An 18,844-nucleotide genomic window follows, 5' to 3' on the forward strand; every position below is an offset into this window, starting at 1 on the left:
ATCATTAGGCCAATGATAAATAGCCACTGTCAGCAATGACAGATGTATTTATTGGCATCACCTGGAACTATATTAAAATCCTTACAGATCCGTGCATGGTTCACTTTCATAAATCTAATGTGTTCTACACTTGTGAAGGGCAAATTTGTCGATTTCAGTGTGACAGTGCCACCTGACACGCCGAATATCCTCTCTGAGTAAACTGGAGCAAACTGGGCCAGTTCCTGCCATTGTTCTGATCTGCCTCCCAGAAGTTACATCAGCTGGAGCATTTGCTCTAATAATAAAAATCAGGGGATGACATTGTTGATGCTGCTCTTGTCCCTGTTCACAAAAATGGAGGCCTTCTTTAAAGGGCCTGAGTACTTTTTTGGAAAAGAAAACCTCAAAAATACAATTATGGCCAGCACTGTGGGGAAAAAATTACCACATGGGATATAGCCACACAGAGCCCCCACCAACAACATTCACATAATTTCTGCCACCACCACTCCAACCATCCAGGCTTTCTTTAGTCCACTACTATAATGCACAACAGCTGCGAAGCAAAACAATATGTCTGGTCAGGTACACTAGTCTGTGCTAATTGGAATCTTAGCAATAGAAATACTGTTTTCAATCATTGTTACCATTTTGCTGTTATTTCCTCTTTTTGTAACCGGAGATTTTAGTAACATTCTAATTGGCTTAGTTCAGGTATATTGCTGCCAAATTTACACACATTAAAGCTGAACCCGGACATATTCCCTTCTTTCCCCACTCATGCACTAATGCTCTCCCTTGCCCTGCACTGAATCACGCAGGGCTTTTTGTTTGCATTTTTGCACTGCTAGGCGGAGGTTTCTGCCTAACAGTGTTCATGGTGACATCAACGGCACTGATGGGTGCCTATTAGTGCCAGTGATGTCACTGGGATCACTGCTAGGCCAAAGCCTCTGCCCAACTTACCCAAGGAGAGCCTGGTAAGTCACCGGATTTCAAGAAAAAGCCCTTTCCCTGCACGGTTCAGCGCAGGGCAAGGGAGAGCATCAGAGCAAAAAAATCTGATGCTCATGTCAGAGGGACTGAGTGGGGGGGAAGAAGGGCACATGTGCAGGTTCAGTTCTGAACCCGGACAACCCCTTCAAGGTGGGGTATTATCCCTGTGTGTCAGAATACTGGTGCTAAAAAGCTGCAAATTTCAGCGCAGGCTGTTGTTGCACAACATTTTGCAACTTTTTACTATAATCTACACCAGGAACGTGGCATAGAATATAGTGTAAATCTACATCAGCTCGATTGGTGTTGTAGATCTGTGTTTTGGTGCATGGATTTTCAAAGATGCAACACAAATTTGAGGAGGCATGAGCCTCTTAATAATTGTGTTGCATCAGATCAGAGCGGAGGGAGATTAAGACCGGTGTGTAAAACACTGGTCTTCATTAATGTCCCAATAAATGTTTTCATTTTTTTTATTAATATCATATTTTATTATAATAAAGTCATCTTTCATTTTTATTTTATTTTTTTTACTTTGCGTTAGTCTAAGATGGTTGCTTCCTTATGAATAGCATCTTAAAAGAATTTTCAGACACTTCCTGAAACATATGGGTTGATTACATTGTGGCCAATGGACAACGTACTGCTATACTGTAGCATGTTAGAACTTTCCAAATGATATATTTGACCTGACATATCTACAATGTAAGGCATAGATGAGAAATGAACAGAGCCTCAAGCAGATAAAAATAACCTTAGGTCACTTGTTATGCTGTATTATTACTCTAATGATCTGGGCATACCCTGAGCTATTCAAGGACTATGGTTACTCTCTTGATGTTTGTGTTCAAGTTATTGCCTGGTGCAATGAAATAAGAGAGATCCGGAGATAGAGTTCAATCTCAAAAATGAGTTTTTTTTATTTTATTATTGCAGTTTATTGATTTACAGATTAGCGCTAAAAACATTTTTCTTTTTGCAGCAAGCATGATGTAACACATTTGCAGGTTACATTTACAGCCTAAACACTATAAAACTCTAAATATATATACAGAATATATAATTATTTTGAAAACGACAGAGTACAATTTTCTTTTCAATCAATTCACCAATACTTTAACTAATTTAGTTTAGTATATCAACTTAATTAGATTGATTAATAATTTCAGAATCCAGGGCTATAGTTAGCAAATAAACCCATTAGAGTGTTTATAACTTTTCATTTTTTAGGCCACCATTAATCTTGGGTTCAATTATCTCATTATTAGGATTGATTATTTCACATACTTGGATAATTGTTTCTATAATTAAGTTAGTGTAATGTTATCAGCTGTAGATGTCTTTCAAGTACATTTTTTATTTCTTTTATATTTTTGTTGTAAATCAGTAGTTCCAAACTAAAAACATATAGCCAGTGGGCAGCATGCTAAACGAAAAATAATAGAAAAATACCAGCATTTACTCAGCAATTATTGCAAGATAGAATAAACAAGTTCCCCTTCAGACACAATAAATAATACAGTCAGAAACAGGAAATAACACATCCCACCGTGAAGTAGAAAATGGTGGACACAATATGTAATGTTTGTATGTTAATATTGTAAAAAAATAATCACCTAAGGACTCCTACACACATAACTTTGGTCTGCAGTTTTTTTTTTCCATATTTTTTTTTTCATTGCCTTTTGTTTTCTTTACACGTTCAACAGGATTTTTGCTAAATAGGCAGGGCATGCCAAGGATGAAAAAAAGCACCGCAAAAAAAAACACATGGCCAGGGGAGTAGCTGAAGGCTCATGGCCCCGGGTGCAAGAGTTCAGCTTGGGCCCCCCTTCCCTGAGTGCTTTGCCTGAGGCAAAAATGTAAACAGCAACCCCCCCCCATGTCAAATTTTTGAGCTAACCCCTTTCCTCTAGCCAGAGGTGTAACTTGACCACATGCATTTTCTATAATGTCGGTGTCTTCGTATGCGGCACAAGGGTCTTTGGGCCCCCTCAGGTTCCTGGGCACGATAGCGACTGCTACCTCTGCACCCCCTAGAGCTACGCCCCTGCACATGGCTATAAAAATGAATACATGTTCTTCATTTTAAAATTTCAGCAGGCTTACATCTAACAACTAAATTGGCATTTTTCTGAAACTTATGGTATGTCAAAAGAGGTTTAAACAATAGTTTTCTCAGCATAATATACACAAAATAATAAAATAATATTTTTCTCAAAATAATGTACACACTTTAGACATTTATATTATAGAACCTCCAAAAAATAAATGTTTAGAGCCTTTTTGTGCAATGTGTACAGGTAAAGTTATGGAAACAAATGCACTAAATAAAGCACAATAGATGCAAACATATATGGACTAAGCCCTCACTCTGTTATGATAAAATCTAAGACTCTCAGCCGATATATTTTGATCAAAACACATCTGTGCCCACCTACCTGCACCAAGCTGGTCTCAGTCAGGCAGGTCCTACTCTAAACCTACTTATGCCGTTGGGTATTTATATTCAGAAGAGCAGACCCTGCACATATAGTGTGTTGTTCCTAGTTACCGATGTGTGCATCAAGCAACCAATGAGAGAAGGAGCACACACAACTATAAGCATCACCTTAATCAAGGTCGCCTGTGCACAGAAATGTTACTTCCAAGATAAAATAGAAGCACATTCAGACTTGAAGATGTCATTCCTTCAAGTATATAGTACATACTAAACAAAAATCACAAAAAAAACAAAACAAAAAAAAAACCATCCTGCACAATGTAATAAATGAATATGCGGATGTGCATGACTGCATTTATAAAAGAAAGATCACAGATAATAATGCACTAACAGAATAGATGCAAACATTATATATGGACTAAGCCCTCATTCTGATATGATAAAATCTAAGACTCTTGGAAGTAGTATTTTGCTGTGCACTTTTGCCCCGCCTATCCCACAGGCGATCATGATTAGGTGATAGATATACCTGTGTGTGCTCCTCCTCTCATTGGTTGCTTGATGCACAATTGGTCTCATCTGTCCACAAGACGTTTTCCCGGAAGGATTTTGGCTTACTCACGTACATTTTGGCAACCTGCAGTCTAGCTTTTTTATGTCTCTGTGTCAGTGGGGTCCTCCTGGGTCTCCTGCCATGGCATTTCATTTCATTTAAATGTCGACAGATAGTTTGCACTGACATTGATGTACCCTGAGCCTGTAGGACAGCTTGAATTTATTTGGAACTTTATTGGGGCTGCTTATTCACCATACTGACTATCCTGCATTGCAACTAATTATCAATTTTTGTCTTCTGTCCACGTCCAGGGAGATTAGCGCCATAGGTTGTAAACTTCTTGATTATGTTGCGCACCGGGGACAAAGAAACATCTAGAACTCTGGTGATGGACTTGTAACCTTGAGATTGTTGATATTTTTTCACAATTTTGGTTCTCAAGTTCTCAGACAGTTCTCTTCTCCTCTTTCTGTTCTTCATGCTTAGTGTGGCACACACAGACACACAATGCAAAGATTGAGTCAACTTATCCCCTTTTCATCTGGTTTCCGATGTGATTTTTATATTGCCCATATCTGTTACTTGCCACAGGTGAGTTTGAACGAGCATCACATGCTCAAAACAAAGTTGTTTACCCATAATTTTTAAAAGATGTCAACTATTTTTTCTGACCAATTTTTGGAGTTTTGTGTGAAATTCTGTCCAATTTGCCTTTTTTCTCTAAGTTTTTTGTGTTATATAATTTTTTTTTCTGGAAAAATGTCAGGGGTGCCAACAGTTTCGGCCATGAGTGTATCTTAATTTTACTGGCATGAGAAAAGATTAGAAATATTTTCTGTTTTGGAAGTGTTTCCCAGAAAACTAGTGGTATACAAATTAGCTTGCCTGACGAAAAGAAAAGAAAAGTGGGGATATCCTATTTAATGCCTAAAGAATTGGGCGATTTGCAATATACTCTTCCTAGAAACCAAGAGTAGTGTCGCTTGGCATACAATACTCATGGATATTTTTTTGTCTCCATAATGATAAAGAGCATCCCAAAGAGAACCCAACCAAACAAGTTAACCAAGTAAGACAAGTTTATCTTGAGACATTCTGGTTCTCCTGTTCTATTAGAAAGAGAACTGGTTTGCATGTTTCCTTTACAGAAGTATAAGCTTTGTGGAATGTTGTAATGATAAAGGTCTCTGATAAAGGTCTCTTACCTTGGTAGAGCCAATTTTCTCTTTAACCCCTTCCCAACATACGACATATGACGTATGGTGGCAAGTGCTTTCCAACATTTTGATGTACTATTAGGTCAGGGTGATCGGACAGGCACTGAAGCGGTGTGCGCCCAATCACTGCAGGGGCCTGGCAGTCCCTGGTAGCCGAGTCCCTGCTGTATCTGCTGGCATCGCTGTACAAGCCGATGCCGGTGGATTAACCCCTTCTATACCACGATCAGCGCTGACCACGGCATAGAAGGGATTTGCGGCGGGTGAGGGAGCTCATCGGGTCCCCGTGCTGCTGTGGCGGGGACCCGATGGGTGAGAAGGTTTAACCCTAGAAGTGCCAGGCTGTTTAAATTATATATCAATTGACCTAAATTTTTCGACATTAATCTGATATATTTCAATAGATAACAGGTCGGCACTACCTTGTTAGAGTTGCGGTGCACGTGTCAATGGATTAACATCCAGTGAAACAATGTAGAAAAAAGACCTGCACCTCGCAGGATTTCAATCAGGAATTCGATTTATTGGTCACATATTATTATTTCATAGTGACGCGTTTCAGCACCAGTGTGCTTTCTTCAGACTATGTACAGACATCTCACATGGAATCTTTAAATAGACAAATGAAATACAGAGGAACAGACATCATCAGCAAAACTCCTCCCCCTCATTGACGGTAATAGGCCATATAATGAGAAGTATATAGTGGGATATTATCCAATTCATTTGGTAATCAACTCCGCTAGGAAAAAAGAAAATACTTTTATAACTACATATTTAATTAGTAAAGGGACAGGATACATCAAAGAAAACAAGACACATTGTATTCACGATTGGGGCCCCTGGGTTCCATTGTTTGTAAACAATGGATCCAGTAGGCCTCTCTTTTTAGTAACAATTTATTTCTGTCACCTCCACGACGGGGTAACGAAACACCCTCGATAATTTGATACCGTAGTTGTGCAATATTATGCTTTTTTTCGTGAAAATGAAGGGGAACTGGAAACAATAAATTACCTTTTCTGATAGTAGACATGTGTTTACTCAGTCTGTCCTTCATTCTCATTGAGGTTTCCCCCACATATAATAATCCACATGGACACTTGAGAATGTAAACCACAAATCTACTATCACATGTAAATGTGCCCCTTATCGGAATCTTTTCACCTGAATGTGGGTGGGAGAAACATGAACCCTTAATGACAGTAGAGCAATTTACACAGTTGAGACAGGGTAATGTACCTTGTCTAGGGGAAGACAAAGTACTTTGTCTCATTTCTATTCTATTACTACCCACATCAGCCCGAACTATTTTATCTCTAATGTTGTCGGCACGTTTATAACACATCATAGGTGGTCTCTGACGTGGTTTGCGGGTTAATTTAAGACCCACTTTCTTCAGCGACAAATTGGATTACTGCACTCGCTTTGCGAACATTCTCAATAAGTGTTCATCGGATCTTATAGTACTCACACTTGAACATCTATCCATTTCAATCAGTGAGTGTAACGCTAACATCGCAGCAGCTAAAGAGCAACTGAGGGACAGTTTGAAATCTGAGGAGTATACGTCCCTTCAGGAAAACTTGGAGAAACAATGTACCGAATTAAGAAGCAAAATCGAGCCAACCAAAAGATCCAAAAACCTCAGGGATACGGAGGACTATACATCACACCGGGTTTACAGATGGCAGGACGCTTCTGGTACTGCGATCCCCACGTCACGTCCAAGATTCCGACAAACCGGTTCAATATCATCTGGCTCTGGCAGCGAGGCTTCAAATGGATCTCGGGGGCCTTTTTTAGGCAAACGCCAATACCAGGCGAGCCGGCCACCACCACCGGCGAGGCAGATGGTCCGAGGAAAACGAGGTCACAGGTACGGCGCAAAACTTAGTATTAAATCTGTCATCTTAGAGCCTCAGTCCTGCCCAGATGAACTTATTGAAAAAAGGTCTGTCTTTTAGCCCGACCGGTAGCTTTGATACTTTCACCCTGGACACTGACTTACATCGTTTTTTTTCGTTAATTTACGCCTGAGAGCTCAGTTTGGCAGTAATGAAAGTGTCTCTCAGTTGAATGTGGATCAGGTGGATGATTCCTCTCTCACCCACGCATTGACTGCGAAACAATTTAATCTGAAAATGAGGAGTAACTACACACCACCAAAAACACATCATCCGATTGAGACTATTGTTAATTTAGTACAGCGAGATGTGGATATATTGTTGCTACAATGTAAACAAGGAAAGTTCCATATACAACATAATTTACCTGTGGAGGAGAAGCATGCCCTTGATCACTTGTTAGACGAGAAATATTTAATATTTAAACCCGCTGATAAGGGGGGGGGGGTATTGTTGTTTTAGATAAAGAATATTATGTCACTGAAATCCTGCAACAATTACAGGACAGTAGTACCTACCAAATATTACAAAATGACCCTGTTTACCGTATTAAAGAGATCCTACAGAGGGTGGTCGATGAGGCTAAAGAGAGTAGAGTTGTGGATGCCAAATTGGGTGACTTAATTATTAATCAACACCCGATCACTCCTGTGTTTTATACTTTGCCGAAAGTGCACAAGTCACTCACTAGCCCTCCTGGTCGCCCCATTGTGGCATCCACAGACTCCACACTCTCCTCCCATGCCATTCTTCTTGAGAAGGTATTAACACCTTTAACTCAACAAGCACAGTCTTACATACGTGATACCAGACACTTTCTGTCAGAAATTGGCTCACTTCAGGTGGATGAAGGATGCATACTTGTCACTCTTGACGTGTGCAGCCTTTATACGTCAATTATACATGAGAAGGGTATTAGAGCAGTCGCGGATCTCTTAGACACAAGCACATACAAAGAAAAAGAAAAAAAATTTTTCCTGAAACTCTTAAGAATAGGGATGAGCGAACCCGAACTGTATAGTTCGGGTTCGTACCGAATTTTGGGGTGTCCGTGACACGGACCCGAACCCGAACATTTTCGTAAAAGTCCGGGTTCGGGATCGGTGTTCGGCGCTTTCTTGGCGCTTTTTGAAAGGCTGCAAAGCAGCCAATCAACAAGCGTCATACGACTTGCCCCAAGAGGCCATCACAGCCTTGCCTACTATTAGCATGGCTGTTATTGGCCAGTGCAGCATGTGACCCAGCCTCTATATAAGCTTGGGTCACGTAGCGCTGCACGTCACTCTGCTGATTCAAGCATAGGGAGAGGTTGCTGCTGCGACGTTAGGGCGAGATTAGGCAGATTAACTCCTCCAAAAGACTTCATTCTGTGATCGATCTGCAGCTGTGGATCATTGAAGTGCTAATATCGACTTGCTCACTTTTTTTAGGCTGCCCAGAGCGTTTTTAGATTACTTTTTTCTGGGGTGATCGGCGGCCATTTTGTGGCTTGTGGTGCGCCAGCACAAGCTATCACCAAGTGTATTTAACCATCAATAGTGTGGTTATTTTTTGCTATATCCTACATCAGCTACAGGCTGAGCCTGTGTCACCGAAGTGCATTTAACCATCAACAGTCTGGTTATTTTTTGGCCATATACTACATCAGCTGCAGGCTGAGCCTGTGTCAACGAAGTGCATTTAACCATCAATAGTGTGGTTATTTTTTGGCCATATACTACATCAGGGGCAAGTTGAGCCTGTCACTCAGCGCCTAAAAAATAGACCTGACATTTCTATTCAACCAAATTTGTACTGTTTTAGCTGGTCAAGTTATTTGTAGTGACCGTAAAAGCACACTTTTTGTTCTGGGTTGAAAAACTATTCCCAAATTTGCCATTCTCAAAATAACTAGTTTCTGCTATATGAGGCCTACTTGAAATCTATCCCAAAAAGGATATCTTACATTGAAGGTGCTGATAGTGTCATTCAGAAAAATTTAACACACACGCTACCGTGCAGATACAAGTCTAATTCTGTGATTAATCCTATACCTGTCACACAGCGCAAAAAAAACAGGCCTCACATTTCTATTCAACCAAATCTGTACTGTTTTAGCTGGTCAAGTTATTTGTAGTGACCGTAAAAGCAGACTTTTTGTTCTGGGTTGAAAAACTATTCCCAAATTTGCCGTTGTGGTGAACGGGAACAATGAGGAAAACATCTAATAAGGGACGCGGAGGCGGACGTGGACGTGGACATGGTCGTGGTGGTGTTAGTGGACCCTCTGGTGCTGGGAGAGGACGTGGCCGTTCTGCCACAGCCACACGTCCTAGTGAACCAACTACCTCAGGTCCCAGTAGCCAGCAGAATTTACAGCGATATTTGGTGGGGCCCAATGCCGTTCTAAGGATGGTAAGGCCTGAGCAGGTACAGGCATTAGTCAATTGGGTGGCCGACAGTGGATCCAGCACGTTCACATTATCTCCCACCCAGTCTTCTGCAGAAAGCGCACAGATGGCGCATGAAAACCAAGCCCATCGGTCTGTCACATCACCCCCATGCATATCAGGGAAACTGTCTGAGCCTCAAGTTATGCAGCAGTCTCTTATGCTGTTTGAAGACTCTGCTGCCAGGGTTTCCCAAGGGCATCCACCTAGCCCTTCCCCAGGGGTGGAAGAGATAGAATGCACTAACGCACAACCACTTATTTTTCCTGATGATGAGGACATGGGAATACCACCTCAGCATGTCTCTGATGATGACGAAACATAGGTGCCAACTGCTGCGTCTTTCTGCAGTGTGCAGACTGAACAGGAGGTCAGGGGTCAAGACTGGGTGGAAGACGATGCAGGGGACAATGAGGTCCTAGACCCCACATGGAATGAAGGTCGTGCCACTGACTTTCACAGTTTGGAGGAAGAGGCAGTGGTGAGACCGAGCCAACAGCGTAGCAAAAGAGGGAGCAGTGGGCAAAATCAGAACACCCGCCGCCAAGAGACTCCGCCTGCTACTGACCGCCGCCATCTGGGACCGAGCACCCTAAAGGCAGCTTCAAGGAGTTCCCTGGCATGGCACTTCTTCAAACAATGTGCTGACGACAAGACCCGAGTGGTTTGCACGCTGTGCCATCAGAGCCTGAAGCGAGGCATTAACGTTCTGAACCTTAGCACAACCTGCATGACCAGGCACCTGCATGCAAAGCATGAACTGCAGTGGAGTAAACACCTTAAAAACAAGGAACTCACTCAGGCTCCCCCTGCTACCTCTTCTGCTGCTGCCGCCGCCTCGGCCTCTTCTGCTGCTGCCGCCGCCTCGGCCTCTTCCTCCGCCTCTGGAGGAACGTTGGCACCTGCCGCCCAGCAAACATGGGATGTACCACCAACGCCACCACCTGCGTCACCAAGCATCTCAACCATGTCACACGGCAGCGTTCAGCTCTCCATCTCACAAACATTTGAGAGAAAGCGTAAATTCCCACCTAGCCACCCTCGATCCCTGGCCCTGAATGCCAGCATTTCTAAACTACTGGCCTATGAAATGCTGTCATTTAGGCTGGTGGACACACACAGCTTCAAACAGCTCATGTCGCTTGCTGTCCCACAGTATGTTGTTCCCAGCCGGCACTACTTCTCCAAGAGAGCCGTGCCTTCCCTGCACAACCAAGTGTCCGATAAAATCAAGTGTGCACTGCGCAACGCCATCTGTGGCAAGGTCCACCTAACCACAGATACGTGGACCAGTAAGCACGGCCAGGGACGCTATATCTCCCTAACTGCACACTGGGTAAATGTAGTGGCGGCTGGGCCCCAGGCGGAGAGCTGTTTGGCGCACGTCCTTCCGCCGCCAAGGATCGCAGGGCAACATTCTTTGCCTCCTGTCTCCTCCATATCCTACTCAGCTTCCTCCTCCTCTTCTTCCACCTGCTCATCCAGTCAGCCACACACCTTCACCACCAACTTCAGCACAGCCCGGGGTAAACGTCAGCAGGCCGTTCTGAAACTCATATGTTTGGGGGACAGGCCCCACACCGCACAGGAGTTGTGGTGGGGTATAGAACAACAGACCGACGAGTGGTTGCTGCCGGTGAGCCTCAAGCCCGGCCTGGTGGTGTGCGATAATGGGCGAAATCTCGTTGCAGCTCTGGGACTAGCCGGTTTGACGCACATCCCTTGCCTGGCGCAAGTGCTGAATTTGGTGGTGCAGAAGTTCATTCGCAACTACCCCGACATGTCAGAGCTGCTGCATAAAGTGCGGGCCGTCTGTTCGCGCTTCCGGCGTTCACACCCTGCCGCTGCTCGCCTGTCTGCACTACAGCGTAACTTGGGCCTTCCCGCTCACCGCCTCATATGCGACGTGCCGACCAGGTGGAACTCCACCTTGCATATGCTGGACAGACTGTGCGAGCAGCAGCAGGCCATAGTGGAGTTTCAGCTGCAGCACGCACGGGTCAGTCGCACTGTGGATCAGACCCACTTCACCACCAATGACTGGGCCTCCATGCGAGACCTGTGTGCCCTGTTGCGCTGTTTCGAGTACTCCACCAACATGGCCAGTGGCGATGACTCCGTTATCAGCGTTACAATACCACTTCTATGTCTCCTTGAGAAAACACTTAGGGCGATGATGGAAGAGGAGGTGGCCCAGGAGGAAGAGGAGGAAGAGGGGTCATTTTTAGCACTTTCAGGCCAGTCTCTTCGAAGTGACTCAGAGGGAGGTTTTTTGCAACACCAGAGGCCAGGTACAAATGTGGCCAGACAGGGCCCACTACTGGAGGACGAGGAGGACGAGGAGGACGAGGAGGACGAGGAGGAGGTGGAGGAGGATGAGGATGAAGCATGTTCACAGCGGGGTGGCACCCAAAGCAGCTCGGGCCCATCACTGGTGCGTGGCTGGGGGGAAACACAGGACGATGACTATACGCCTCCCACAGAGGACAGCTTGTCCTTACCTCTGGGCAGCCTGGCACACATGAGCGACTACATGCTGCAGTGCCTGCGCAACGACAGCAGAGTTGCCCACATTTTAACGTGTGCGGACTACTGGGTTGCCACCCTGCTGGATCCCCGGTACAAAGACAATGTGCCCACCTTACTTCCTACACTGGAGCGTGATAGGAAGATGCGCGAGTACAAGCGCACGTTGGTAGACGTGCTACTGAGAGCATTCCCAAATGTCACAGGGGAACCAGTGGAAGCCCAAGGCGAAGGCAGAGGAGGAGCAAGAGGTCGCCAACGCAGCTGTGTCACGGCCAGCTCCTCTGAGGGCAGGGTTAGCAGAGATGTGGAAAAGTTTTGTCACCACGCCACAGCTAACTGCACCACCACCTGATACGGAACGTGTTAGCAGGAGGCAACATTTCACTAACATGGTGGAACAGTACCTGTGCACACCCCTCCACGTACTGACTGATGGTTCGGCCCCATTCAACTTCTGGGTCTCCAAATTGTCCACGTGGCCAGAGCTAGCCTTTTATGCCTTGGAGGTACTGGCCTGCCCGGCGGCCAGCGTTTTGTCTGAACGTGTATTCAGCACGGCAGGGGGCGTCATTACAGACAAACGCAGCCGCCTGTCTACAGCCAATGTGGACAAGCTGACGTTCATAAAAATGAACCAGGCATGGATCCCACAGGACCTGTCCATCCCTTGTGCAGATTAGATATTAACTACCTCCCCTTAACAATATATTATTCTACTCCAGGGCACTTCCTCATTCAATACTATTTTAATTTTCATTTTACCATTATATTGCGGGGCAACCCAAAGTTGAATGAACCTCTCCTCTGCCTGGGTGCCGGGGCCTAAATGTGTGACAGTGGCCTGTTCCAGTGGTGGGTGACGTGAAGCCTGATTCTCTGCTATGACATGAAGACAGATTCTGTGCTGACATAAGGCCAGATTCTCTGTTACGGGACCTCTCTCCTCTGCCTGGGTGCCTGGGCCTAAATATGTGACAGTGGCCTTTTCCAGTGGTGGGTGACGTGAAGCCTGATTCTCTGCTATGACATGAAGACAGATTCTGTGCTGACATAAGGCCAGATTCTCTGTTACGGGACCTCTCTCCTCTGTCTGGGTGCCGGGGCCTAAATATGTGACAGTGGCCTGTTCCAGTGGTGGGTGACGTAAAGCCTGATTCTCTGCTATGACATGAAGACAGATTCTGTGCTGACATAAGGCCAGATTCTCTGTTACGGGACCTCTCTCCTCTGCCTGGTCCTAAATATGTGACAGTGGCCTGTTCCAGTGGTGGGTGACGTGAAGCCTGATTCTCTGCTATGACATAAAGACTGATTCTGCGCTGACATAAGACCAGATTCTCTGTTACGGAACCTCTCTCCTCTGTCTGGGTGCCGGGGCCTAAATATGTGACAGTGGCCTGTTCCAGTGGTGGGTGACGTGAAGCCTGATTCTCTGCTATGACATGAAGACTGATTCTGCGCTGACATAAGGCCAGATTCTCTGTTACGGGACCTCTCTCCTCTGCCTGGGTCTAAATATTTGACAGTGGCCTGTTCCAGTGGTGGGTGACGTGAAGCCTGATTCTCTGCTATGACATAAAGACTGATTCTGCGCTGACATAAGGCCAGATTCTCTGTTACGGGACCTCTCTCCTCTGTCTGGGTGCCGGGGCCTAAATATGTGACAGTGGCCTGTTCCAGTGGTGGGTGACGTGAAGCCTGATTCTCTGTTATGACATGAAGACTGATTCTAAGCTGACATGAAACATAGAAACATAGAATGTGTCGGCAGATAAGAACCATTTGGCCCATCTAGTCTGCCCAATATATCTGAATCCTATGAATAGTCCCTGGCCCTATCTTATATGAAGGATAGCCTTATGCCTATCCCATGCATGCTTAAACCCCTTCACTGTATTTGCAGCTACCACTTCTGCAGGAAGGCTATTCCATGCATCCACTACTCTCTCAGTAAAGTAATACTTCCTTATATTACTTTTAAACCTTTGCCCCTCTAATTTAAAACTGTGTCCTCTTGTGGTAGTTTTTCTTCTTTTAAATATGCTCTATTAAGGTCCTTTAACCTTTCCTGGTAAGTTTTATCCTGCAATCCATGTACTAGTTTAGTAGCTCTTCTCTGAACTCTCTCTAGAGTATCTATATCCTTCTGGAGATATGGCCTCCAGTACTGCGCACAATACTCCAAGTGAGGTCTCACCAGTGTTCTGTACAGCGGCATAAGCACTTCACTCTTTCTACTGCTTATACCTCTCCCTATACATCCAAGCATTCTGCTGGCATTTCGTGCTGCTCTATTACATTGTCTTCCCACCTTTAAGTCTTCTGAATAATTACTCCTAAATCCCTTTCCTCAGATACTGAGGTCAGGACTGTGTCAAATATTCTATATTCTGCCCTTGGGTTTTTACGCCCCAGGTGCATTATCTTGCACTTATCCACATTGAATTTCAGTTGCCAGAGTTCTGACCATTCTTCTAGTTTTCCTAAATCCTTTTCCATTTGGCGTTTCCCTCCAGGAACATCAACTCTGTTACATATCTTTGTGTCATCAGCAAAAAGACAAACCTTACCATCGAGGCCTTTTGCAATATCACTTATGAAGATATTAAACAAAATTGGTCCCAGTACAGATCCCTGTGGAACCCCACTGGTAACATGACCTTGTTTTGAATGTTCTCCATTGACTACAACCCTCTGTTGTCTGTCACTCAGCCACTGCCTAATCCACTCAACAATATGGGAGTCCATGCTCAATGACTGCAGTTTATTGATAAGTCTTCTATGTGGGACAGTGTCAAAAGCCTTACTAAAATCTAGATATGCGATGTCTACTGCACCTCCACCGTCTATTATTTTAGTCACCCAGTCAAAAAAATCTATAAGATTTGTTTGACATGATCTCCCTGAAGTAAACCCATGTTGTTTTTCATCTTGCAATCCATGGGATTTTAGATGTTCCACAATCCTATCCTTTAATAGGGTTTCCATTAATTTGCCTACTATTGATGTCAGACTCACTGGTCTATAGTTGCTCGATTCCTCCCTACTACCTTTCTTGGGAATGGGCACGACATTTGCCAATTTCCAATCTTCCGGGACGACTCCTGTTACTAATGATTGGTTAAATAAATCTGTTAACGGTTTTGCCAGCTCACCACTAAGCTCTTTTAATAATTTTGGGTGTATCTCATCAGGCCCCTGTGACTTATTTGTCTTCACCTTAGACAGCAAACTTAGAACATCTTCCTCTGTAAAGATACATGCATCAAACGATTTATTAGTCATCCTTTCTAGTGGAGGTCCTTCTCCTTTTTCTTTTGTAAAAACTGAACAGAAGTATTCATTAAGGCAGTCGGCTAGCCCTTTATTCTCTTCTACATACCTTCCGTCCTTTGTTTTTAATTTAGTTATTCCTTGTTTTAATTTCCTTTTTTCATTTATATATCTGAAGAATGTCTTATCCCCTTTTTTCATAGACTGAGCTAGTTTTTCTTCTGCCTGCGCTTTAGAAGTTCTTATAACTTGCTTGGCCTCTCTCTGCCTAATCTTGTAGATTTCCTTATCTTCATTGCTCTGGGTTTTTTTATAATTACAAAATGCTAGCTTTTTATTTTTAATGATTTGGGCCACTTCTGCTGAGTACCACAGTGGTCTCTTCCTTTTTTTGCTTTTACTGACAAGTCTAATGCAATTTTCTGTTGCCTTCAATAATGCACCTTTTAAGTAGTCCCATTTCTCCTGGACTCCATGTAATCCGTTCCAGTCTGATAAGGACTCATTTATGACTAATTTCATTTTTGAAAAGTCTGTTTTTCTAAAATCTAAAACTTTTGTTTTTGTGTGGTGGGACTCTTTCACAGTTCTTATATTAAACCACACTGACTGGTGATCACTAGATCCCAAGGTTTCGCCTACAATGACATCATATACCGAATCCCCATTTGTGAATACCAAATCCAAAAAATGCCTCCCTCCGGGTTGGCACCTCAACCACTTGTTGTAGAGATAACCCCAGTAGGGAATTTAGAATATCTGTACTCCTGGTAGAACTTGCTATTTTGGTTTTCCAGTTTATATCTGGAAGATTGAAATCTCCCATAATGATAACTTCTCCTTTCATTGTCATGTTAGCTATTTCTTCAACTAGTAGATCATCTAGTTCTTTAACTTGACCAGGTGGTCTATATATCACACCTACACGAGTTACTGCATGGTTAGCAAACTGCAACGTAACCCAAACTGACTCTATGTTGGCCTCACCAACTTGTATTAGGTTAGATTTAATGCTATCTTTCACATACAGGGCCACTCCTCCTCCTTTCTTGCCTTCTCTGTCTCTTCTGTATAAAGAGTACCCTGGTATGGTTATGTCCCAGTCATTTCTTTCATTAAACCATGTCTCCGTAACAGCCACTAAATGTACATTCTCAGATGCCATTATTGACCCATAGATTTTTTTACCTAAACTGCGAGCATTTGTAGACAGGACTCTGAGCTTATCATTTCTTAACCTCTGTGCTTCTGACCTGTTCTGGCATTGTTTCGGGGGGCAATTGGACTCTTTTATTTTCACTCTTTTGCCCCCCCTTCCTAGTTTAAATACTCTTTCGCAAATTCTTGGAGTTGTTCACTAAGTACATTTGTTCCTTTGAGAGAAAGATGCAAACCATCTACCATGTACAGTTCCTTTCTATTCCAAGTAGAGCTATCATGAGAAAAAGCCAAATCCTTGCTCTTGACACCATTTACCAAGCCATATGTTGAACTCCTTTATGCGCCTCTGCTTATCATTCTGAACTTCAGAAAATGAAATGGTGGATGCAAAATCCTGTACGTCATTACCAAGTGTGATAAAAGATTTTTTCACCTCTGACACTTCATTGCAAGCCAGGTCATTTGTCCCTAGATGGACAAGAACATCCACGTCCCCTTCCTGCTTTGCTTACTTAACAATATTAATAATACGTCTTCTATCTCTTTTAGCAGTAGCCCCAGGGAGACATCTCACAAAACCATTTTCTTTAAGCTCCACACTTCTTATGATTGAATCACCCAGCAACAGCTGCTTCCTTTGAGACTTCACTTTATCTTTTTTGTTGCATACATTAGACATAGGAGTCGATGGTTTCTCACCCTCTGTGCTTGAGTCCATATCCATGTTGTCCTTACATTCTGAGAGTGCTGCAAATGAATTATGGAGAACCACCGACTGTGGGACATGTCTTCTATCCACCACTCTAAGACTTCCCGAACCTACAGTACCCCATCTGCCATTTCTGGGGGTCCTCTGTGGCAGTGGCATTGCAGCAGTCCTAGCTGGAGTTTGTTTAACAGATAATTTAAATATTTCAGATTTCAAAAATGCAATTTCCTGCTGCAGTAAGGAGAACTGTCTACAGATCTGACAGCATCCGAATCTCCAAAGAGTGGAACATGAAATAAATGCACAACAATTCCTGCACTGAACCAAGTCTGCCATTTTAAAGAGGAAATTTTTTTTTAAAAAAAATAAAACAATTTGTAAATTTAAATCAAACAAATCTTACCTTTTTTTTTTTTGTATTGTTTCCACCTTCCAGCCTACCTCCTGACTATCTCCTGCAATATCTCTTCAATGTACTTAATGTAGTACTTGAAGGTAGTACTTGCAGCTAATGAATTAGGCCAGCTAATGAGTCTGTCTCTATATATACACACACTGCTTCCCAAGCTCCTCCCCCAGCAACAAATGTAACACCTTAGTGAGCTAGGCTCATTAGCAAACGCACAATAGCAAACACCTGACCAAATTCCTTACCTCTTTTCAAGCAATGGTCAGAAAAAACAACACAGATGAGCCAGTTGCAGACTCCAAGCCAATCTCTTGCAGTATCTCTTCAATCTCTTCAGTCTCCTGCAATATCTCTTCAATGTACCAGATTCTCTGCTATGGCATGAAGAGACTGATTCTCTGCAGACGTGAAGCCAGATTCTTTGCTATGGCATGAAGAGACTGATTCTCTGCTGACGTGAAGCCAGATTCTCTGCTATGGGACCTCTGTCCAATTGATATTGGTTAATTTTTATTTTTTTAATTTTTATTTTAATTAATTTCCCTATCCACATTTGTTTGCAGGGGATTTACCTACATGTTGCTCCCCTTTGCAGCCCTCTAGCTCTTTCCTGGGCTGTTTTACAGCCTTTTTAGTGCCGAAAAGTTCGGGTCCCCATTGACTTCAATGGGGTTCGGGACGAAGTTCGGGTCGGGTTCGGATCCCGAACCCGAACATTTCCGGGAAGTTCGGCCGAACTTCTCGAACCCGAACATCCAGGTGTTCGCTCAACTCTACTTAAGAATAGTACTTGAGCAAAATTATTTTTTGTTTCAAGATTCCTTTTATCAGCAATGCCGTGGGACCGCAATGGGATCGAACGTTGCAGCGCCATACGCAAATACGTATATGGCGCATTTTGAGAGCCAGTTCGTCTATTCTAATCTATTATATCAGCAACATTGTATATTTTGGCGTCGTTTTATTGATGATATTTTTTGCGTATGGCGAGGCGACGTTCGATCCCTCACGGATTTCATTACGTATTTAAATTCCATCTGGGAGGAGCTGAAATTTACAGTACACCATGATATGGATAGGATCTCATTTTTAGATACTTGGGTGATCAAGGGGGCAGATGGTAAGGTACAGACAGATTTATTCACTAAAAACACTGACAGAAACAGTTTACTAGCCTTCACTAGTAGTCATCCAGCATCTATCAAACAATCCATTCCCTATTCTCAATATCAA

Source organism: Bufo bufo, chromosome 5, assembly GCF_905171765.1.
Source record: "Bufo bufo chromosome 5, aBufBuf1.1, whole genome shotgun sequence".
In the NCBI taxonomy this organism is placed as follows: Eukaryota; Metazoa; Chordata; class Amphibia; order Anura; family Bufonidae; genus Bufo; species Bufo bufo.